Source organism: Giraffa tippelskirchi, chromosome 14 (genome assembly GCF_054371585.1).
Source record: "Giraffa tippelskirchi isolate mGirTip1 chromosome 14, T2T-mGirTip1v1.2.pri, whole genome shotgun sequence".
NCBI lineage: Eukaryota > Metazoa > Chordata > Mammalia > Artiodactyla > Giraffidae > Giraffa > Giraffa tippelskirchi.
Genome location: NC_137288.1, coordinates 32,852,212 through 32,870,265, shown reverse-complemented (window position 1 = coordinate 32,870,265; position 18,054 = coordinate 32,852,212). Strand labels below are relative to the sequence as shown.

The 18,054-nt window shown below is 54.7% G+C and overlaps 1 protein-coding gene and 1 long non-coding RNA gene across 17 annotated transcripts in view; one reads left to right on the top strand and one right to left on the bottom strand.

Annotated features, from left to right (window-relative positions):
* CELF4 (CUGBP Elav-like family member 4) overlaps nucleotides 1–18,054 on the bottom strand; it is a 309,871-nt gene that overhangs the window by 199,058 nt on the left and 92,759 nt on the right. The gene's annotated exons all lie outside the window — the stretch shown is intronic.
* Nucleotides 1,039–11,153, top strand: LOC145534574 (uncharacterized). Of its 2 annotated transcripts, XR_014074765.1 has the most exons (6): nucleotides 1,039–1,280; nucleotides 1,392–1,600; nucleotides 7,378–7,514; nucleotides 9,696–9,910; nucleotides 10,059–10,174; nucleotides 10,538–11,153. It is a non-coding gene; the product is annotated as an uncharacterized LOC145534574 (long non-coding RNA). The 2 variants fall into 2 exon arrangements; XR_014074766.1 differs by lacking the exon at nucleotides 7,378–7,514.

The following is an 18,054-nucleotide window of genomic DNA, read 5'->3' as shown; positions in this document are numbered from 1 at the left end:
CTGAAGCTCTGAGCCCAGAGCTGCTGCTGCTTCTGCCCGTCTCATGACTCGTCTGCGGGTGGGGTCTCAGAACTGGCAGCTGTATAATGAGGCGGAAGACAGATGGTGATCCTTGTGCAGACCCCCACTCAAGAGTCAGGGCCTCTCAGGCCACAGGGTCATGGGTCTTCCTCGGAGAAGTGGCTGATCATAAACTTAGCTGGGAAAGGCTGCCCACCTCCCCAGGGCTCTGTGGGGAGGCCTCCCCTGACACCTCAGAGCGCTGGAAGGTTCTCTACCTTTGGCTCTTGTGGCTTCCTCCCTCCCTTTCGGTCTGTCTCCCTCTCCAGACTGGAAGCTCCCGAAGGGCTGGGCATCTTCTTTTCTCTTGTATCTCCAGTGCCACAAATCGCAATGAGACAGTCCTGTGGCTGATTCTGAGCCCTGAGGCTTCTGCTCTCAAGGCCTCTGGAGTGTCTGGAGCCCCCCTCAGCACCCGCGGCAGAGGGGACCCCAGGCCTCCAGCCTGCTTCGGCACCAGCACTGTCCTCTTCTGCTGCCCACCTTCCCTGAGGGTTGTCTGGACTCAAGTACTTCTCCAGGCAGCTACCTCGGTCTTCCTCTTCCCTTCTGAGGCCCCGTCTCCATCTCTACGTTCTGACACTCACCCTCCATCATGGTTCTCAGTAAGAACTCAAGGAGGGGGCTGGATGGGGGTGGGCCTGCCGTTAGACCTTGTTTCTGACTTCCACGCACTCTGGCCGGCACTTTCTCCATCTCACTCCTCATCCTCCTGGCCGGTCAGCCCAAGCCTCTTCACCTTCTTCCACAAACACTCTGAGCAGGTGCTGGTTTGTTGAAGACACAGGCTGGCTTCTTCCGGCCTAGATTTCGCCCTCCCTGGATGGACCAAGTAGGGTTGAGGCTGGGCCTCTCCATGCAGGGCCCTGGGTTAGCATCCTGCTAGTCCTGCCCTGAATACCGCCCCTGCACTGTGACAGGACACAGGGTTGCCAAGGGGTTGCCAAGGAAACCTTCTCCAAGGGCTCAGGGCCACCCGGCTCCTTGATGAACCTGAAGACAAGACTGTGTCTTGCCAAAGGGCTCCTGCTGCCCTCTTCTGATTGGATCCTCCTGGGTCAAAGGTGGGGAGGGAGGGTCTTCCTAGCCCCCATTTACAGGTGGGGAAGCTGAGGCCTGAGTGGTCAGGTGACACAGTTGGGAGGAGCAGAACCAGGACTATGCCCTCCTGCGGATGCTCACTCTGGGGCCCGTTCCTGATGAACCACAGTGATGCCCAGGTGAGGGGCGGAGACTCACACTTCCTCTCTTAGCTGCCCATGTAGCCATCACTACCACCAGGCAAGGGGCAGGGCCTGCGACTCAGCCTGGGGACTCTCCTCCTATTCCAGGGCTCCATGTTCCGGGAGACAGGCTCCATCCCACTTCTCCGCTCCTTTGCTCATCCTTGGATGTGACCCATCCTCAGAGGCCTGCAGAGTGAACCTGGCTCACAGGGCTCCCTCTCCAAGGCCTTCTGTCATTGGCCCTTCCTGGGAGCATCTCTCCTGGGGTGGCATCTCTCCTGAGAGGGCTTCTGAGACCTGCCCCCACCCCAAAGGTACAGTGTGAGTGCCAAGAGGCTGGCTCTATTACTGGATGCTGCAGAAGCCAGGCTGTCTCCTGGGGACTGGGAGGGCCTCTGGATATTTGTGGCCTTCCTTGAGGGGTGGAGAAGCTGGTTCTATGTGACCACTGTCACCTCTATAGCCTGCTTGGTGCTGCCTCCAGCAGATGGCCGATGGTGGCCCCTCTGTGCGCCCTGGACCACTGTTGAATCTGCTGGTCTTCCTCCTCTTCTGAGGGGTGTCGCCTCCTGGAAGCCTCCTCCAGGGTTGCCCTGAGACCTATGGCCAAGAGTCCTGTTAGCTCTCCGGGTGTGATCAGAGCTTGGAGAGGGGAGGGGGAGGAGGCTTCACCAACTCACCTCCCAGGCAGCTGCTGAGCAAATCCAGGGAGTTAATAGGAGCCACACAAAGCCCTTGATTTGCTCCAGAGATCAAGGGTCAGCCTGAATAACTCATTAATTAACCGAGCAAGGCTTCCTGCTATCGACAAGGTCTGGGAGCTCGGCCTGGGAGCAGACCTCACATCCTGCAGCTAGAAGACCATTCCCAGCTCCCCCTCCCCCTCCTTTCTTTCTTCCAACTCGGCACACGCAGACCTGGGAGATGTCAAGAAGGCCATTCCACCCTCTGACCTCAGCTTTCCAAGGCTCTGGCCTGGCAGGGTTGTGACCTTTGACCCTTTGGCTTTTAGGCTTGACCCATGAGCTGTCTTCCTGCTCCCTTCCCTGCCCACCCTGCCCAGCCCTCAACGGGCATCATAGATGCTCTAAGGATCCAGGCGTGCACGGGCACCCACACAACCTGCCAACGCTGCTCTTGGACATCTATCACCAGGGAGAGGACACGATGAGCTGATTCACACTGAGGCTGTGGGCTGACGGTGTTGGGACAGTGCATGGGTGGTAATTTCATTTAAACGAAGTTCACGCTTTAACTTGAATGGTGTAAGCTCTAATCGTGGGATTTCAGCAACAGGGAAGGCTAGGCGGCAGAATCCTTTTGGTCAGGAGTTCTTCCCAATGACCACTAAGATCATGGAGTGGGGATGGCCTCTTTCCATACCTATGGTCGAGTCCCAGGCAGCTTTTCCTCCCATTAGGGTACAGCTTCTTTACCACAGATGTGAATATCTAAGCATCTGCTTTGGCTACCTCCACACCCACCCCTGGCAGCACCTCTGAGTTTTCCAAGTGCATGTTTACACACCCGCATTTGCGAGTGTTCTTTGCCCTTAAAAGGACGCACCCGCAGAGGAGACGTCTCCATGGAGGAGACCGGCCACCCGAGTGTTGCTGGAGGGAGGACCCTCTCATCTCCCAGGGGCTCACATGAAGGGAGCACCACAGGACTCGGTTTGGACAGAGCTCTCCCAGCATGGATACAGCTTTCTTTAGCCTGCTATTTCTGGAGACCAAGACAGGGGAGACCTTGATGCAGTTTGAAGCACCTCTGTTATTCCTTGCAGAGCTCGGCTCTGCCGACTGACATTTGCACAGCTCTCTGCTGCTTGTAGAGTCAGCTGTTTCTGGAAGGTCTTGTCGCTGGCTCTAGAGCCCGTTGCTGTTTGTAGAGTCTGTGGTTAGCAGAACCAGGCCTTACAGGCCGAGCTCGTTACTAGCCACAAAGCTGGCTTCCACTTGTAAATTTTCTTGGGGTTTCTGGAGCCTGATATTGCTTGCAAAGCTCATGAGAATCTGCAGAACTGAGAGCAGTTTGTAGAGCCTGTGGTCTGCAGAGTCAGTCCTTGCTGGCAGAGTTCTTCACCCACTTTCGAACCAGGTACTGTCCTTAGGTTCTGTTGTCTTTAGCAGACGCTGGCTTTGTAAGCTGAGTTCATCAGGAGCTACAAAGCTTACTGCTGTCTGCAGAGCTTGCTCTACTTGCAGAAATGTCATTGCTTGCAAAGCTTCTCTTGGTCAGAGAACCTGGGGTTATTGTCAAGCCTGACATCGCTTATAGGGTTCACCATTGATAACAGAGCTTGGGACATGTTCTATTTCCTATGCCTGGATTATCCACCTTGTGGTGAATTTTTAAGGATGAGTGTCCATAGCCTCAGGTTTTGAAGTGTTTTCTTGCACTTGTGGGTTTCGGATTCTCTCCAAGACGCCTGGCGTGTAGAGACCCCACAGCGTTCCCTCTGGTCTCCATGTATCCCATGATATTGGCTCAATGACCAGACTCAGTTTCCCCTCTAGAGCCAACATGTTCTGAGTTCTCTCCCTCTCAGAGTTATCAGTCTGTTATGATCGACTCTTCCATCTTTGCTCAGAGCTCTTGAACTTCCAGGCAGGTGCCTGGGTTCTCATTATTGGCTCAGTAAGATCTGATGTCCTTCAGCCTATGTGCTTTCCTTAGCATAAAGGCCTAATGCTTTTGTATTCACAGATGTTTATAGAATTCATGTGAAGCAGTGGTAAAGAATCCGCCTGCCAATGCAGGAGAGGCAAGAGATGCAGGTTTGGTCAGGTTTGATCCCCGAGTCAGAAAGATCCCCTGGAGATGGCAATGGCAACCCACTCCAGTATTCTTGCCTGGAAAATTCCATGGACAGAGAAGCGTTATGGGCTACGGTCCATGGGATCACATAGAGTTGAACATGACTGAGCAACTGAGCATACAGCACACACAAAGAATTCATGGATGTGACACCCTGGCAATGAGGGAGTGAGGACTGGACAGAAGCAGGTCGTCTGTGTCACATATGAGGTCCATTCCAGGCCCTGGGGGAAAGCCATGTGAATTTGGCCTCAGAAACTGGAAGGATAACTCATGATTATATTCTTCAGAGCTGCCTTATGGCCCTCTGTGCCCCTCTGGGACTGCGAGGGGGGGTTGTTGGCGCTCCTTGAGCAAGGCTGTCCTTGGCTGCAGCTGTTGTTGTTGTTCAGTTGCTAAGTTGAGTCCAACTCTTTGCGACCCCTTAAACTGCAGCATGCCAGGCTTCCTTGTCCTCCACTATCTCCTGGAGTTTGCTCAAACTCACGTCCATTGAGTCGGTGATGCCATCCAAACATCTCATCCTCTGCCACCTCCTTCTCCTGCCTTCAATCTTTCCCAGCATCAGGGTTTTTTCCAGTGAGTCAGCTCTTCACATCAGGTGGCCAAAGTGTTGGAGTTTCAGCTTCAGTATCAGTCCTTCCAATGAATATTCAGGACTGATTTCTTTTAGGATTGACTGGTTTGCTCTCCTTGCTGTCCAAGGGACTCTCAGGAGTCTTCTCCAGCACCACAGTTTGAAAGCATCAGTTCTTCAGTGCTCAGCTTTCATTATGGTCCAACTCTCACATCCATATGTGACTACTGGAAAAACTATAGCTTTGACTAGATGGACTTTTGTAAGCAAAGTGATGTCTCCGCTTTTTAATATGCTATGTTTGGCTGCAGCTGGCATGCCCCAATCAGTCCTGGTCACCCATGGACACATTCAATCCGTAAAACCATACCAACTTAGGACCCCTGAGCTGAACTGAGTGTTTTTGTTTATTTATTTATTTTTGGCTGTGCTAGGTCTTTGTTGCTGTGTGCCAGCTTTCTCCAGTTGTGGCAAGTGGGGGTAACTCTTAGTTGCAGTGTGTGGACTTCTCACTGCGGTGGCTTCTCTTGTGGAGCATGGGCTCTAGGTGCATGGGCTTCAGTAGTTGTGGCATCCAGGGTCTCCACAGCACATGAAATCTTCCCAGACAACAGATTGAACCCATGTCCCCTGCATTGGCAGGCAGATTCTTATCCACTGTACCACCAGGGAAGTCCTGGGCTGAGTGTTTTTTATGGGGACATAATCTTTTAAACACACATATCCTTGGAAGCCAGAGTTTGGAGGCATGATTTGTCATATGGAGGGATTTTTCAGAAAACTGGAAGGAAGATCAAACAGCAATTTCCAGTTTCTTCTTACTAAAACCTAGCAGTTCACATTGTAAATGGACAGGCAGAAGTGAGCAAGGATGATGGAGTACAAGGAACCGACCCAGATGTCACCAGTATTTCTTCAGAACTTTTCCTCAGTATCACCACTGCCCAGGACTTGCCACAGCTGAACACAGTGGGTCCAGGTAGAGACCTTAACACCAAGGGTTTCTGTTCTTAGGAAATCTGTCCTACCAAAAGTCAAGTCAGAAGGGGGTCACTCCTTTTACATAAAGTGAAAGTGAAGTTGCTCAGTCTTGTCTGACTCTTTGCGACCCCATGGACTACAGCCTACGAGGTTCCTCCATCCATGAATTTTCCAGGCAAGAATACCCGAGTGGGTTGCCATTTCCTTCTCCAGGGGATCTTCCCGACCCAGGGATCGAACATGGACTACAGCCTACGAGGTTCCTCCATCCATGAATTTTCCAGGCAAGAATACCCGAGTGGGTTGCCATTTCCTTCTCCAGGGGATCTTCCCGACCCAGGGATCGAACATGGACTACAGCCTACGAGGTTCCTCCATCCATGAATTTTCCAGGCAAGAATACCCGAGTGGGTTGCCATTTCCTTCTCCAGGGGATCTTCCCGACCCAGGGATCGAAACCGAGTCTTCCGCATTGCAAGCAGACACTTTTACCGTCTGAGCCACCAGGGAAGCTCATAAGGAGTTTGTCAAATAACTCCTGGGTACATTTGAAACAGAACACACTCGTTTCCATAGCCCAGCTATATACATCCACCTCTTAGGCTGTGATGGGTTCCCGACCAGCTCTCAGTTCTGCCACTGAGGACCTCACTGGACCAATGACCCTCACTGATGGGGTCTGGACCTTCTGATCAGCTCCACTTCTCTGCCTTGGGACGGCCAGAGGTTCCACTCACACAGCGAATCCACAATCCATGGATGGGGCTTAAGCAAACTCTTTCCCTTTCTTAAAGCTTCATTTTTTTCTGTCCTTTGTTCTTAGAAGAAAATGAGCTCTAGATAGGGTGCACTGTTGGCTTTGTCCACAAGGCCCCAGGCAAGCGCTGCTCAGGAGATAATTCAGAGTGCTAATGGCATACAGATGCATGCTAATTCATGTGCGCACACACAAATTAGGCTGCAATTATCACAGGAACTATTTGCTAATGCTGGTTACCATTCGAACCATTACTCAGCATTGGTTACTGCAGACGGCTGGTCAGTATGGCTCGGCAAGAGGCCTGCCTCTTAGGCAGCCTCGGAAGCTAATGGAACCTTGAGTCAACGTCAAGTAACAGCCTCTAGCTGCTTCCATGTGGGAAGTGGGCCTCCCAAGGCTGACTGTGGGAACGGAACAAGCCTGCTGGAAAATGACACTCCGATCTCATCGGGGGAAGGAAAAGCCAGCGGCAAATGCCACATAATACACTGTGGAGTGCGTGTGGAAGGCCAAGGGGTAATGTAGAGGTATGTACGTTTGTGGATAGCTCGTTCCTGGCTGTTTCCTGTGTACTGGGGAAGTATGAGACTCGGAGGATGAGATGTAGGCTGATAAGTGACTTGTAAGACAAGAGCCACCCACAGAAGCAGCCAGTTAACCCACAGGCGTGGGGGCTGATTCACTGTTGAGTCCTGGAGGGATTCACCTGGGTCCCCTGGAGAAGGCAGGGCTTGAGCTTTAGAGTCACGGATGGGACTGATTTTAGTGCAGGTGGGAGGAAGGTGGTCAGAACGCCGCCAGGACGTGTGGTCATACATCAGAATGGCCACCGAGACACAGTGGGAGCCTCTGCTCTGCCAGAGTTTGCCATTACCACCTTGTCTTGAGGGTCCCACCAAAGGAGGCACGTGCATGTGTGCTAAGTCACTTCAGTCGTGTCTGACCCTTTGCAGCCCCATGGACCTGCCGACTCCTCCATCCATGGGATTCTCCAGGCAAGAATACTGGAGTGGGTTGCCATTTCCTTCTCCGGGGGATCTTTCTGACCCAGGGATTGAACCCGCATCTCTTATGTCTCCTGTATTGGCAGGTGGGTTCTTTACCATTTGCACTACCTGGGAAGCCCAAAGGAGGCCAATTTTATCAGAGCAGTTTAAGAGATTACCTCTGAAGCAACACGGTTGGGCTAGAATTAGCTTTCACGTATGTCTGTTGGTGAAGGCACTCAGGACAAGGCAGGGTTGGGGGTAAGTGAGGGGTGGTCTCAGTGGTACTACCGAAACAGCTCCTGGCACGGCTGAATTCCTTCCACCAGAGAAGGGAGTATGGCCAGTCAGTGACAATGCTTGGTTCACAGTGTGTGTGCAACAGAGTAGGAGCCGACAACGAGCTTCGCACTGACCACTGAGTGCTGGATTCCAGGGAGCCCCCAGAGCCCAGCAGAAGTGGGAGGGGATCCGGGTGTTGCCCTTGTAGCCATCTGGCCTCCCCTGTATCACAAGGGCTCCTCTGGCACTACCTGGTCATCTCAGGAGGGAAAAGGAGAGGGGTCCAGTGGCCCCCATGTCCCACTTCCCTTCGAGCAGGAAGCTGGGGTTCCCCCTGCTGACCCTGGTGCCACATCTTTTCTCTCCACCCTCCTCCTTGCTTCACTGGAGGACTTCCTGTCAGGCTGGCCATCCATGGGCCCTGCAGGCATCCTGACTTCTCTGCCAACCCTCCCCCTGTGCACGTGCCCTGAAATCTCCAAGGCACAGCTCCCGGCCCCCAGAGATCGGAGCTGAGGCTGCAGCAAGGCGCCACTAGCATCCACTCTTCTCTGCTGAGCTGGGACCTGGGGCACGCATTTTGCTGAGAGATGGGAGTGCGCTGCAGGGAGATGGAAGAAAAAAAAAAAGCCTGCGTGCATGAATAGATGGCCCAGTGTGACTTATCTCAGCCAACTTGGGGCGCACGGTGTGGAAGACCCAGGCTAAACCCCACAGTTCTTTGCAGAGCATTTCGGGGGAGCCCTGCCTGCACTCTGTGGACAGCGAGAAGAAGACCCAGCCCTTGTCTTCAGGGAGCTCCAGGAGGCACGATGAATACACAGAAGTCCCCCAGGACTGTCCTTGATGGTTCTGACAGGAGGGGGGACATAGTTTTTGGGTGCAAAGTGAAAAATCGGAAACTGTTGTTCTGAAATTACTAAGAATTTAGAACTGGTGAGCATGGAACCAAGTGCCGGCCCTCTGAGCATGGGGCACCTGCCCACAAAGCTGGCTGGGGAAGAACAGGTCAGAAAAGGAACCGTTCTGCTGTGCCCCAGCTCTGCCAACCCCGTTCTCTCCCTGACCCTCCAGGACCAAACTGGGACCACCCACTGGGGCTTGGACTTTTCCTTGGAAGGAGCTTCGAAGGAGCTTCCTTTCCTCCACCCTCTCCAGACCTGCCCGGTGCTCTCACCCTGAGACCAGGGTGGTCCCAGCTCCCACTCTGCTCAGCGCCCAGGCCCCTGAGTGATCCTGCCAACTTAGCACTTATTTACCTCTGCCCCCCACCCCAACTGAGTGAGAGGCATCATGGGGTTCCTTCCTCTCTCCCTGCAGGGCCATCAAGTCCCTTGGGAGGCCTCCCCTGGTTGGTGGTAATGGCACCTCCTGTCCCCTCCCCGACACGGACACACCATGGCCGGTGCCACCCCAGACCCTCAGGCCCCTCCTCCTGACCCCAAACTCCGGTTACCCCTCCCTGATAGGCCCCCCAGCCCCAGGGCATATTTACAGAAATGCCACTCAGCAGAACAACCGAAATCGAATAAACGTTCCTGGGAAAGCTGCGAGCTTCCAAATTAGCGGTGCATAATTAGTTTCGTTCAGAACCCTCTCGGAAGCGCTGGGCGCTGGCTGGTGAGACAGACAATTAGTTTCTGCAAGGAGGAAGTGGAGGAGAGCAGGGAAAGATTGTGGGGAGCGGGGCGGGGACAGGGTGTTGGGAGAGGGGTGTGCACTGAGCGAAAGGCAGATGCATTTAGCTAGCTGAGGCTCTTACAGCCCACCCAGCAAGGCCCCTCCAGGATGTTCTGGCTTCAGTATACACTCAGGTGGGCCCTTCCAGGCCGCTGGGAAGACTGCACAGAGACACTCTGGATCGCGCTTGGGCCCTCAGGGGAGAAGCCGTGTTTGCCCACGTCTGCCCTGTGACTCAGGACTCTGGCTGGCCCGGGGTTCTGGGAGTGGAAGCGCGCCCTGCAGAGCAGCTGGCGGAGACTCAGAGCCCTTGTGCATTCCAGGGCTCCTGGCACTCCGGATCCCAGCGGCCTCACAAGGGGAGGCGTCTCATGGCTGGAGAGCATCCAAGCCCGGCTGCAGCTCGCCGAGGCTGGTGAACACGGAGCCAGGGTGACAGCATCATCGCCAGACTTTCAGACCCAGCTCGCTCCTCCCACTCCACACGGGTGACCGGCTGAGAGCAGAACCTTGACCCGCTGTCCTCAGATACAATCCGGTGATAACCTTCTGCTTGGCGTGCATTCCCAGTGGGTGAACAGGTCCGCAGAGACTTTTCTGTGGACCCTCCCAAGGCCCCCAGGACCCCCCCAGCCACCCCATCCAGGCCCTACCATGCACTCTCCCTCTCTGCTCCCCTACTTCAGGGGGCCGGCACGTCCCTTGATGCACCAGTGACACCAGACAGCTTCAGCCGTGTCTGACTCTTGACGACTCCATGGACTGTAGCCCCCCAGGCTCCTCTGCCCATGGGATTCTCCAGGCAAGAACATTGCAATGGGTTGCCCTTTCCTCCTCCAGGGGATCTTCCCGACCCATGGATCACACCTGCGTCTCTTAAGTCTCCTGCGCTGGCATTGGCAAGCAGGTTCTTTCCCACTAGCGCCACCCTGACAGGTTCATGACAGTTCCCTATCCCCAGCCATAGCTCGAAAGGCTGGACCGGCCCCTCTGCCTCACTCACCCCTGCCCCTCCAGGCCTAGCAAGAGTGATGGTGGCGACCTCTTACCCACCCAACTGCATCCTCTCTATGGTGTGGGGGAGGGGGCCCCAGCATGATGGTGATGGGGGAGGGATCGGTTCGGAGGCGAGCTGCAGAAGTCTGCTCTCCTCTCTCACCCTTAGGTAACCGACAGTGGCCTCTGAGTGGGCCCTGGGAAGGATGGCAGCACCAGCCTTGTGTCCTTGGAAGAGGCTCCTCCTCCCATCCCCCAGCCTGACCCACCTATGAGACGTCAGGGAGCCCAGAGCAGGACAACGGTGATCCGGGCGCGGCTGCCTCTCCCTGTGGTCCCCGGCAGGTCTCTCCACCTCCACGGGCCTAGTTTCCCTGCCTATCAGTTGTTGATAACAGTACCTGCCCCACCCCACCCCTTCCTCAAGGTTTTGTGGGGTCAGTGGCAGCAGAATATTACAGGCTTTCTATCGATGCCACCGTGCTCCCCACTCCCTGATGGCTGAGCCATGTGGATGCTCAAGTTCACCGCAACAGCGAAGCTGGCTGAGAGCTCGGGAGGGTGGTATCTCTCAGGCTGGGGTTCTGCTGGGTCTCCGGTCCCAACTGCGGGGCCTGCCCAAGGAGAGCTCTTTACGTGGAGGCGTGCAGTCTTTATTGCTTATTATATATTATTTATTTAGTCTTGATTTATAATTGCATGATTGCCAGAGGATCTTAGCGCCATAGGGACAGAAATGTGCTGCCCAGTCCTCAATAAAGAATGCTTTTCCTGCCATAAATAAACAGAATAGCCAATCAACTACCCATCAAATTGCCTGGCCCTGGCACAAACAGAGTGCCACTAATGAGACACAACATGCATTAGCTTAATGTTTTGCCAGGGGAAGCAGGGTGGCCTCTGAGTGCCTGCCTGGGCCACAGTGGCGACCGGAATGGGTGGGTCTCCATGTGGGCATTGGGGGAGGGGCTCCACTTGTGAGCCCCCCAGTGCCAACCAGTCACCCCAAGGAGTTGGGGCTCATCTTGGTGGGGTCACTGCTGTGGGTTCACTTTGATTCAAGTCAGCAGGAATTGACCCGTGTGTCCAGTCCTGTACTGGATGCTGTGGGCACCATTTAGGGAGTCGGGTGTTTGTTCAGGGAGATACGATTCATGAGTATGACGTGGGTTAGAGCATGAGTGAAATCATGTAGCAAGGGCAGGGGGTGTGGGTGGGGGAGTCCGGGAAGGCTGCCTGGAGGAGGAAGGCATGAGCTCCTCCTTCAAACACAAACGAGAAATGAGGGTGAGTGTGTTCAGGTGAGAGTCACAACATGAGCCCAGGTGTGGAGGGAGGGAGGAGCAGTGAGCATGCTGCAGAGATGGGTGCCCAGGGGCTGACACCGATGCTGGGAACAGCCAGAGGATGCAAGTGCCGAGGGCTGGGGTGGGAATCCGGGCTGTGCTTGACAGCACCAGGGACTCATGGAGGGTCCTGGAGTTCTGGGAAGATCAGCGTGGCAGAGCTGAAGCCTCTGCGGAGCAGGTTTACCCGAGGTCCTTTCCTGCCCGCCTTCCCCCGCCCGCATCCCCTGCCCAGGCCGCCAGGGACTGGGCTCGGGAGGAAGGGGGGTGCACAGCTCCCTCTTGCTCTGTCTGCTCTTTATCACTGTCAGCTGCTTAAAGCCAAGCCTGAGCAACCACCTCCCCAGCAGAGCTGAGCTCCCCGAAGATAAGATGAATGTCTGCAGGCCACAGAGCTGTGATGCTCTAGAGGAAGTGGAAGGGGAGGAAGAAGGAATAAACACCCATCACATTAATAAGAGTTGGGGAGAAGTGAGGGGCTGAAGCCAGGAGTCTCCAGATGGTGTTTAGTGAAATGACAGTTTGGTGCTTAAGAGGAAAAATGGAACTGTGGAATGCTGGGAGCTTCGATCTTCATGGGGGTGGGAGTGAGGGGTGGGCATGTGAACCCCGTGTGAGACCTGTGCCCACAGGGGCCTGACCAGAGCCCGTTCAGGGTCCCAGCAGTGAGGGAGAAACGCCTCCAGGATGTCCGGGGAGGGGTCCCTCACAGCAGCTCTAGTCCTGAGGTTTCAGGGGCATATCCACCCACACATTCCAACGTCCTCCCAGCCTCTGAGAAATTAGCAGGCTAATCCTTGTGCCAATGCTGTGCCCACAGGGATGGGCGGGGCTCAGCCTGTATCCTCTGGGAGCAAGTGGTCCAGGGTGAGGGACTGGCCAAGAAGGCATGTCACAATATGGCTATTGAGGAATGCTTGGGAACTTCTGGGAATCCCGGATAGGGGGCATCTTATCCAGCCTTGTCCAGACTGGGGAAGGCTTCCTGGGGAAGCCGATGGCCTGGCTGAGTTTGGAGTGTCGGCCAGGGCTTGGGATACAGGGGAATGCCAGGCCAAGGGAAGCAGCAAAGCAAAATATGGAGTGTGATGCTGTGCAAGAAGCAGAGTCAGGGGTTCCTGGATCCTGGGGCATCCCTGGTGTCAGGGAGGAGCAATGGAGACGAGCTGGGCTAACAGTCAGGGACGGCTGGGGGAGTGCCTGTCCTGTTCTGTGGGAGTGTGGCTGCCAGATCTACCCAGTCCCCGCTCCCTGGTCTACCCTGAGTGCCCTTCCGTGGGTTAAACAGAATGCGCTTTCAGCATCCATCCTTGAGAGTTCAGGCACTTTCTCTGCTCTCCCCTGAGGGCAGAAGCCTGGAGCCTGGTGGCTGTGGGGAGGTACTCAGGGGAGCAGAGGGCCAAAGTGGAGGGAGGCCATTTCTCTTGGCTCCGGCTATCCTAGCGGAGGCTTTATTTGTTAGCCCTGGGGAGCCGCGACACTCTGGGACCCACAGACCAGCAAAGGCAAGATCCCCCAGGCTGGGGATGACGTGGCAGGGAGGCTGGTGTTGGGTGGAGGCTGGGGCGGACAGGCAAGGGCGGGGAGCAGGAGACAAAGGAGGGAGTGAGGCAAGGAGAGTCAGAGGAGTTGTCGCAGGCTTTGGAATCCATTCTGCGTCGATTTCCCCCCAAGTCACACAGCTGCCAGGGTTCAGACAGATGCTGTGATTAGCATTTTAATGCATTTCAGAAGACCTTGTCCAAACTACTCTGGAAATCAGAAATCAAGAGTTTATCTTCAGCTGTCCCTGTAGAGCAACCTTCCCTTTTAATTCTAAAAGGAGCCAGAGGAGAGCGTGCATGCACATGTGTGTTTGTGCGTCCACACGCAGGTGTGCACCTGGGTGCCAGAGTGTGCACGCCTTCCTGTGTGTATGTTTATGCATACACACACGCATCTCGTATGGGTACAGAGCTTCCTGCACACACACACATGCGAGGTGCCCCGGTGTATGTGTGTGGGCACCTTTGAATGTTGAGTGTGGGTGTGTGCGCATGCCCACGGACAGTTCGCACGTGCATGCTTATTCTTCACATGCCTTTGCAAGTGTGATTTCATCCAGGAGCACTCACGTGGAAGTGGGGGTAGCTGGACGCGAGATGAAAACAGGTCAGGGCTGAGTGACGCGGGCTGTCAGGGCGTCTGGGCCTCAGGTCGTGGGAAATGCATTTCAGAGGCAGCTACGGTGGCCTGGCTTCATCCCAAACCCGGGTTTCCGGACAACACAGGCCAGCCGTATTTTCGAGCAAAGTGGAATTTCTAGAGTAAGAATTCTACTCCCTTTGGACAGTGTTGGCGTTGCAGCCCAGCCTCTGAGATGACTCTGGAGCCCCGCACGGGGGCGGTGGAGCAGCTCCTGGAGAGTCAGGCATGGTTGGGGTCGGGAAGTCAGGAGAGGCTCCAGACACATCCTGTAGGAAGGGGGCTGCCCCTCACTTTCAGGCTGGTTGGCACCAGCCAATCAATGGGCTTCAGATGGAAGGGTTTCCTTCTCGTTCCTTTGTCACCCTCCTGGACACTCTCCCCTGGGAGGTGTAGCTCTCAGCCCCAAACCCAGATTTCCAGGACTCCCTTCCTAGCCCACAGACAAGGGAACATTGCTTTCCTCTATTGGGGAGAGTCACCTATTCACCTGGCAAGATGGTGTCAACTCTTAGGGATCTGGGCAACACCAGTGGCTCCCTTCTCAGGGTCAACTAAAACTCCAAGCCTTTAACCCCTGCCACACCAGCTCCCCACGTAGTGTTATTATGGCGGAGTATCGACTTGTAGTCTCACAGACCCCTGAGGTTGCTCTGGACCCCACACAGTGGATGGCACAGTGACAGGGGTTGCTGGTGCTTCCATTAGAAGTCAGGCAGGGAAAAAACAGACAGTTCCTTGCGAATTTGTTTAATGTAAATACACCCTCTATTTATCTTTGGATGTTAATAAATTCATGTATTATTACAAAATCCCTCATACCAGCAGACCACGCTGTGTTAGATCAGCTCGCTTTAAGAGATTTCCTGTTGGCAGGATTCAAAGCCCACACCTGCAGCCGGCCCAGGCACAAGGATTTAACTAAACGCCACAGATAATTAGATCAGTTAACCTCGCAAATTAAAACAAGCACATCGCATTAGCTCAGTTTATCCTAAAAGAAAATATTAAGTTCCCCTAGATAAGTCCTTTAATAAGAATGGAGGGAGACAGCACGTATTGTCTTTCAGAACCTATGTGCAGGAGGTAGGGGGGGCTCAAACAGTGGCCAGACAGAGGGATTGTCTGATGGGTGACTGATCGGGTTCTTGCCTAGTGATCTAACAGGGTTGGAAATGTCTGCAGGACAACCAGGTGGGGTGTGGGCTGAAGCACACAGAACAGCGGCAAAGCTCCATGAGGTCTCAGAGGCGTGAGGGTCATCAGTGGGATCTAGTCTGCTCTGCAGGTTCACAATGCAGGATAATCCCCAGGGACACCCTGAGACTATAGAGAATGGGGTTCACTCCATCAGGGGAGGCTTTCTAGAGAGGTGGTGACCCACCTACCGAAAGTTCCTTCTGTATGAGATGCTCGACACTCAAAGAGTTGGTTGAAGTCTTTGTAAAGTTTGAACTCACCAAGTCAGAATGGAAGGTAATCTGGACTTGAGGAGAAGTCAGTGTTTGCAAAATCTATAGCATAAAATATTTTAAGCAACAAATAAAGAGTGTAGACAATATTACTGTCTGTAGGAATATGTTGTCTACCTAAGAGACCAACAGCATTTACAAGTGGCTCACTGTTCCCACTGTCACACCATGGCTGTGCTAATTGCACACTCTTTGTATCTGTTCATTAAAGCAGGCTTGGCAGGACATTAACTTGGAAGCACCGTTGGATCGTCTACTCAGAAGTCATAAAACTGCACTGAGCAACCCCGTCATATGGATGCTAATGGGAATGGGTGTCCCCCTGGTGCTGCTGAATTGGGCCAGGTTGACCAGATGACCAGATTCATCAATTGTGATGAAGCCTGTGTTGTAAATGATGAAGGCTTGAATGTGGCATCTGGGCAGAGCCATGCCCACTGTCCACGGACCTTCACAAGCCATGTGCCCTCTTTGGACTACTGTGTTTCCCATGCACAATGGTGGGGAGAGGATGGTTCTAAGGCATTGCCCCTTCTACTTCTCTGAGGTTCTCTGGCCCTCAGGAAGAAAACATAATGGTAGAGAAGCGTCTCATTCATGGATCAAATTCCTCTAGCCTGAGAGGAGGAATGAAGGTCTTCCAACAATGCCAGACAGACAATGTTGGTGCCCAGGGCTCCCAGAGTTGGCAGGCACTCGGATCACAGCAGGAGCCCTTGTAACATATGGATTTGCAGGCCCACCCTGACCTCATGCCTCTGTGTGTGTGTGTGTGTGTATGTGTGTATGTGTGTGTGTGAGAGAGAGAGAGAGATTGAACCTCTATCCCTTGCACTTGTTACAAACTTGAATGTCTCATAAACTTCCATTTGCAGCCAGGTGGTGTGGGGACCTCTTCAATACTCTCCTTCAGATGGGGCAAGCCCTTCAAGTGGTCGTGTGGAGGGGAAGTCAAGTTCCCCTCACCAGCTTCAGGGTCCAGAGGAAGCCAATTTCCCCTCAACACTCCTCCAGCAGGCCTTCCCAACCCCAGAGAGTAGCCCCTGCCAACCCAGGCTGGAGGTGTGCCAGCTGCACCCACTAAGGCTGTCACTCTCCTACCCTGGAAGCTTTGATAGCTCCCAAGTACCCAAAGAGACTGAATTGCTCAGTGGGATGTTCAAGACCTTCCCCACTGGAGTCCCAAGCCTCCTCTAACTCTAGGACCCCTCAATCTCTTTCTGAGAGCTCCAGGAGTGCAGTCTCCCTCCCTCCGTCCTCCTCGATATGTGCGTCACCTCACTGGAATGCTGTGCCCAGCCCTTCTCCATCCACCCAAATCCTGCCCGTCCTTCCCAGAACAGCGGCCCTGGTGCTCAGGGCAGCAAGGCTGACAGAAGGCACTCTGTAGACACAGCTTTGCAGAGCTCCCTGACTACTCAGAGCTCTACACTTCAGCCCAGGGTCTCAACCCATTGTCCCCTGACCACATGGCATATACATCATTTCCCCTCTATAGGAGGGGAAGCCGCGGGGCAGGGGATCCTTGCCCTCTCCTTGTGCCCACCCGCCGAGCAGCACCAACACAGGGCCAGGCTCCCGATGGGTGCTCAGGAAACACTTACCAATTGAATGAAAAACCTTCTCTCAGGCTCTGAACGGTCCCAGCTGTCGGATGCCAGCTGTCAGAGCTGCTGGGAGAGGCCAAATGCATATTCATTTCAGATCCCTGGGTCGCCCTGCCTCAAAGGGCCTCCTGGACCATCCGAAACCACGTGGATGCTGGGATCATGCAAACTGTCAGCACGGACTTCGCTAACACCTCTCGGGGACTGAAGGGCAGGAAGGGGCAGGAACCTCTCTCTCCAAGCACAGCCAGGCCTCAGCCGGGACAGGACCAGGGGTCTCAAGGGACGGTCCCACCACTCCCATGCCTGGCTTCCTCTCACTGAGGTACGTCGGTCCCTCATGTGGCTGGCCCTGTGTCAGCCATGCGGCTCTGCGCCCTGGGCCAGTTGTCCACCAGGCCAGGGCAGGAGGGGTGGGGATGGACAGAGGGGGCCACGCCAGGGGACTCCCTCCTGGGCAGGGTGGGGGTGCAGGTGATGGCCACAGCAACGGCGGCAACAGTGGGGAGCCCATTACAGAGTTCTCACGTGCACACAGGGTGTTCACATGCACATCACTTCCTGCAGCAGTCCCTGGGCAGAGAGGCACTGTTGGCAGCCCAGGGTCTAGAGGAGAAAACCAAAGCACAGAGGGGTGAGTGGTTTGCGCAGGGTCGCAGAGCTCAGACTGGTGGAGCTGGGTTGGCTGAATCTGGGGCCTGAACCTGCCCAAGATGCGGTGGGTCCCGAGTGTCCTCAGAGAAGGGAGAGATTGGGAGGGCTGGGTGGCCTTCCTCTTGGAAGGAGGCTGACAGTGCGGGTCACGGGTGTAGCTGGGGTTGAGGACTGCGTTGGCACTGGTGCACTGCGGGGCCATTTATGATGAAGACCCAACAAGAGCACAGAGAATCATGGTCTTGGCTCACCTCCCAGAAGGGAGTCGTCCAGCGTGGGGTTGCCTGTGTTGTTCTCCTTCCGAGTCTCCCCCACTTCTCCCCCTCCCCACCTCCAGGGACTCAGTCCCAGCTTGAATACTTCTGTGGCTGGAGGCTCACTCCCTCCTGGGACAGCCCGTGCCCCGGGGAGTGGCGAGGGCTG